Consider the following 5925-nt stretch of genomic DNA (forward strand, 5'->3'; position numbering starts at 1 on the left):
TACATGAAGAAAACAGTGGTGTTGAGCATGTTTGTTTCCTTATGCCAATCAGAAATTGTGCCTTTCATTTTCTTGCTACTCACCTCTTGAGGAAAAGTTTCTCACTGCATTAAATTGCATTATTTTAACTTAGGTTTTGTTAATTTTTTTGAGTTAAATATCTGTCTTTTCTAATTACAAATTCCTGAATCGACTTTGGAATTCATATTTACATGATTTGCGTATCTCATCATTGTAAATCATCAGTTTATTCAGTGAGCCTGTACCTTGCAATTTGCATGTATTTGTTAAAAAAAAACCCAACAAAACTCTATTACTGCCTGGCAGTATGGGTAGGACAGTAAGTGATAATTGAGATTATTATTAGATTGTGGTCTAATTCAAAAATGGAACATGATTTGTTTAAAGACCATGCTGCTGTGCTCAGAGACCACTTCCTTAATGAGAGGTCAAGGAACAGCAGGTTCCTTGTCTCTGAAAAGCAAATAATGATGATGGTGTCTGGTAGGGGTTTAAAAAAACTGTTCATACCTCAGTTGGAGGCCTGTTCCTTTCCAGAAAATTATGTTGGAATCTCCATTTTTCTAAAAGAAAGCCTCCTGATTTTCTACTGATGAATATTACACAGCTATTCTTACAGTCTATTCAAACAATCAACTGGATTTTCACCAAGGGAGAGCAGCGAGCACTGGGGCACTGGCATTGTGCCAGTGTCAAACCATGACACTGGACTACTGAAGCAATAGATTAGAATAAAAGAAATCCTTTATGTCCTTGGAAAGAAAAAAAAAATCAAATGGACTTAAGGAATGAAGACAGCTGGTTCTGCTCAGCTTTCTGTGTACTCTGTCTTCTGGGATGTTTTATGGGTTTTCCGTTCTCAGGATAAATGTTCTGCAGGAGAAAATGCCAAGTCAGTATTGACCTCATAGGCTGAGCTGTTACTTTTAGAGTGTCATGTAGCAGGATAGATGCTGGATGCTGATAAGATGAAGAATCACTCTGTCTTCCCCTAAGAGTGACCCTAACACAATTGAGGAGATTTTCTATGTCATTCCATACAAAACCTCTGTGTCCTGCTTTGTATTTGCTCCTGTAAGTTATTTTGCCTTCCCATGCTTAGATGTCTCCATAATAGTTGTATAAATATATGTGGAACAGTCAGACCTTTTATTCTAGGCACTTTTTAAACTTTGGTTGCAGTTGTTTTGGGTTTTTTATGGTAATTTATTTTGTTTAAAATTCTGCCTTGTCTATGTTCTGGTTTGGGCTACCAAGCTAAGAAATTAACAAATGTTTGGAAAAATAAGTTAATATTTAAAAATTAATTCTTCAAAGTTTTGCTTCTTTTAACATCTACACAGATGTTAAAAGGAGCACTAAAGATCCCAAAGCTGTTACCTAAACTGTAGGGAAGATGACTAAAAGGGGTATGAGATAATGATTACAGATCCTCCAACCCAATTAATTTGAGACTTGGCCTTCCTGTCTTGCCCAGATTGTACACATTTAAACAAAACAACTACCGTAGTAACCCAGAATAACATGCTCTATTTATATCTAGTATAAAAAAAAAAAAAAAAAAAAAAAAAAAAAAAAAAAAAAAAAAAAAAAAGGAGAAAAAGAGAATGTTAAATGCAGTTGGTTGGGGATAACACAAGTATTTGGGTAATTCAAGTTCTCTTTTGCAAAAAAAAGAAAATGACGCGTGGCACTCTTTCCTGCAATAACTGGGTGAGAGGATCAGCGTGTAGAGAGATGGGAAGTGTCAGTGCATACTGCCCAAAGAACTGGCTGGAATGGCTTGTGAGAAGTTTGTCACAATCAGGGAACATTTTTAACAGTGTCAGATGTCTGCAGGGAGCCTGTACTACTGAATTCCATGTTTGTATCAGTGAAGTTCACATCTTCAAAAACTGAAACCTAAATAAAAAGGATAAATGTTTATGGAAGCAGCACTTCTGCAGAATTGCATGCTCTGGCTCCATGTACCAAAGGGCAAGTGTGGGAGCTCCATGGGCTTCCCTGGCTACAGCTGCAGGAGCAGCAGGAGGATCTTCCTCATCTCCCACAACTTTGACCTGGGCCTCTGCTGATGGTATGTATCCACAAAAGAAATGCCATCACACTTTTGGTTAAAAAGCATAAAAAGCATTGATTCCCACTGACAGTAATTTCTGATAATCTAGTCCTGTTGGAATCAGACTAACTAGACTTTAGACACAAGGGTCTTTCTTAATCTCTTCATAAGTAATTTAAAATTCTAACACAACTTCCATAGGTCTGAATTCAAACTTTGTAAAATTGATATTAATATCATAAAAAAGTAAGTATTTAAATTCGTAAAGCTGGTCAAGCCAATTCACACAAATCCTTAAATCCAAGATTGATAGGTATTGCCTCTTGCAGTAATCTCAGTGATTTGTGATTATTTGCTTATAATCCTCTTTAATAGGCTGCAGAAGCTGGCAGGACAGTTGGAGTAGAATTCTGATTGGGATGGAAAACATTTTTTTGTATATAAATGTGTAGCTGTAACTCTGAATCAGACAAGATAAGAATTTTTAAAACATGGGGTTCCAGACTTTACAGACTGAAACCTGAGGTTGCAAATGCTCTGGGGAATGTGGTGTGATCCTTGGGGTGATCATGTGCAGGGCCAGGAGTTGGGCTCCCATGATCTTAGTGGATTCTTTCCAGTCATATTCTATGAAATGAGAAGAGACAGAACACAGTCATCTTTGTTAGCTGATAGCATTGGCTTTTTGCTTTTCCTGGTGTCCTTCTCTCACTGTAATATCCATGTTTTCAAATGTTAAGTGTAAAGGTATCACTGTGCATTAATTTTAATGATGAAACAACTGGCTGTTGTTAAGAAACTATCCTGTTATTGTATTTATGAGAATCTGCAAGCCTTATCAAAAAATCCCTTCTTTTTATTGCTTAACAGGAGAAGGAAATGCCTGGCTGGAAATGGTGAATGTCACCCAGGCATCCAGCCTGATCTGTGTTCACTCTCAGACCTACTGAGAGAAAAATGGTCTGAAATGGCAGCCTTGGAAAGAGCATTTTGTTCAGTTGTTCAGGCATCTAGAGTCCAGCAAGATCACAAGACTGTTTTGGTTTCCTTTCCTTGGGGAAGATTAGTTATAAATGTGACTAAAATTTTCAAATTCTACAGCGCATCTCACAACTGAACTTTCCTGACAGGAAAGGATGACTTTCCCTGCTTACAGGACTTGGAGATGTCTTGCAGCTCTCTCCAACCTGATATCTCTTTAGCACACTGTCTGTCTTCAAATAAAGCAGTATTTAAATTATCTGTGCTTCCCTGGTGTGCTGTGTGTTATTTTACATTAGGATAAATTTATCTCACTACATTCTGTGCTATGTTTTGGCAATTTTCAGGCTGAAGTTAGGAAAGAGATCTTGCAGTTTTCCCCTATGTAACTGTAAACATAGTTGAATAATAGAGAACCTAAAAAGCCTTTCAAACTTGTCTTCAGATTGATGGTGTCACTAAATATTTAAAGAGGAAAAAAACACCTTACAATCTTTCCTTTTTTAATTAAAATTGCAATAGATGCAGCCAGAACTCTTGCTATTCAGGTTTACAACAGAACAAAACAAAACCTGCTTTTGAAGCCTTGTCAAAGGACAGACTTGCAGGTTTTCTTCTCTATACCTGGGATCTAATGTAAGTCTGACATCTCAGGTGTTCTATGTTAAAAGAATAGAATAGATAGCTTAAATAGTTTTAAAGCAAAATCTAGTGATTCATGTATCCTGTCATGTATTTTCTGTCCCTTGCCAAACTGTTACTCAAACTATCTGCATGATTTTCTAAAAATCTATTAAAGTCTTAATGACTTCAACTTTTTAATATCTTCTACCATGAGTTTGTTTCATTATCTCTGATTTCTGACCTGTGTTGCCCACACCTGCTCTCCCAGGGCAGGAAGAAAAGAGTGCACAGTGACTCTCCCAAGTATTTGCATTGTTGTTGACTTTTAAAAACTTGATGGAGTGATAATTCAGTTTAGCCTGTGAATATTTGGGGTTTTTATTTCAGTGGCTGAGAGCATCCTAAAGGACCTTGTGCCCAGTTGGGCCTTGTGAAGGTCTCTGATCTGAACAGATTGTGTTACCTCAGCTTCTTCACATGCCTCTTGATAGCTCAACTCCAAGGTTCTGTTTTCCAGCTGTTCCTTTGATGTGTTTTCTGGTGTTTCTCCCATGGTAAGGAGAGTATCCTGACATCCACCTGGAAAAATCACTGTGAATCCTAAAGCTACAGATCCTTATGAGGAACCTTCCAACCCCTCTGACTCGTGTGCTTTTACTCCTGCCTGGACAGTTTCTGTGGTTGTTATCCTTCCTAGGAGCAGTGTCCTTTAAAGACACCATCCCCTGCTGTCCAAGAGAGGAAGTTCCTTTAGTATCAGTACAAATTCCCAAATCCTGGTTTCATTTTGGAACAGAGACTGAGTGGTTTAAAGCTGCTCTTGATTTCCTCTATGTCAAAAATCCTTGTGTCCTGGTTTGGTTTTGTTCCACCCTCAGACAGGAATGGCTTAGGAAGCTTTAATAAAACTGTTCACATCCATTAGATGATGGGATGCATTACAGTGTGTAACTAGTGAACACCAGCCTTGCAGAAGGCTTCTCACACCTCCTCAGCATGTGGTAAGTAGCTTCACTCAGAAGCAGCTTCACTGCAGGCTTGTGTGGGAACAGAGCAGTGCTGGGATTGCTGCTCCAGCACACACTTCTGGAAGCCACCAATGTGTGGGGGTGCTGTAGGTTACTGCTGGTCACTCTGGGCCAGGCAGACACATCTCCTGTTACTCAAGGATTGGGGTGGGAGGCAGGAGTAGATACTTCCTGGTAATCCACTGTCTACTACTGCCCGTTCAACCTTTCCAGTGTCTCTTTGCTAGAGGCAGCTGTTTTGGGTGAAGGGAACAAGGTATGAGAACACTGATACTGCCTGCTTTTCTCAGGGAGGAGACAGGAACATGCCTCATGCAAACTCCAGTAGGGCTAGAAGGCCTTCTTCTAGCAATTTTACCATACCTAGGGTTAGAATAGCTCTTTGAAACACACTTTGCAAGTATTTCACAGATAAATACCTCTTCTTTTCCTTAGTATAGCAAATGTGTAATGCTATTTGTTTAGTCTGACTTACTGTGATAATGGTCTGCTCTGGAACTAAATCCCAAAAAGTATTTTAGTGCAAGAAGCTGCATGTTTTTCAGCCTCCAAAGTGGAGGGTCCTGAAAGCTGCATCTCCAGTTGTTCATTGTTCCATTCTTTCAGACTTGGTCATATGGTACTAGAAGCAGAAGCACCAACAAGAACTGCAAATGATTTTCTGTATGTCCTGGAATCATGCAGCATTCAGCAAGAACATTGTATGGGTGCCAAAGAATTAATGAACTTTAATAACCCTGTGGTGGAATGGCCTAGTTTTATAGCAGCAATTTTATGCCTAATGAGATACAGACATTCCCCTCTCCATATTTCTGTCCAGTATATGCTGCAGGATAAACAAACCTGGTGTGCTGCTGAATCAAGAGTGATGTTTGACAAAGACCTGACTCACAGGGATACAGACTGGAGAAAGAAGGTTTGACAGAGCCCAAGATCTTCCATAACTACACACTAATTCTGTGTAAACGTCTAAAAAAACTTAAGGTAGAAATTCAGCAGTTTTTTTGCTTTCAGTTGTTTTGCTTTCTGAAACCAGAAAGTGAATTCATTCGAAGCAGGAGCTGACAGCACCTCTCAGGACTCATCCTTGTAGCTGTGGTGGTTTCAGTTTGAACCAACTCAGACCAACAGAACAAAGGGAGACTCTGAGCTCTCCTGTCTCCTGTGCTCTGCTCCTCAGCCTGAGTAACAGAGCAGCTGGAACACAAGAAC

Source organism: Lonchura striata, chromosome 1 (assembly GCF_046129695.1).
Source record: "Lonchura striata isolate bLonStr1 chromosome 1, bLonStr1.mat, whole genome shotgun sequence".
Classification (NCBI taxonomy): domain Eukaryota; kingdom Metazoa; phylum Chordata; class Aves; order Passeriformes; family Estrildidae; genus Lonchura; species Lonchura striata.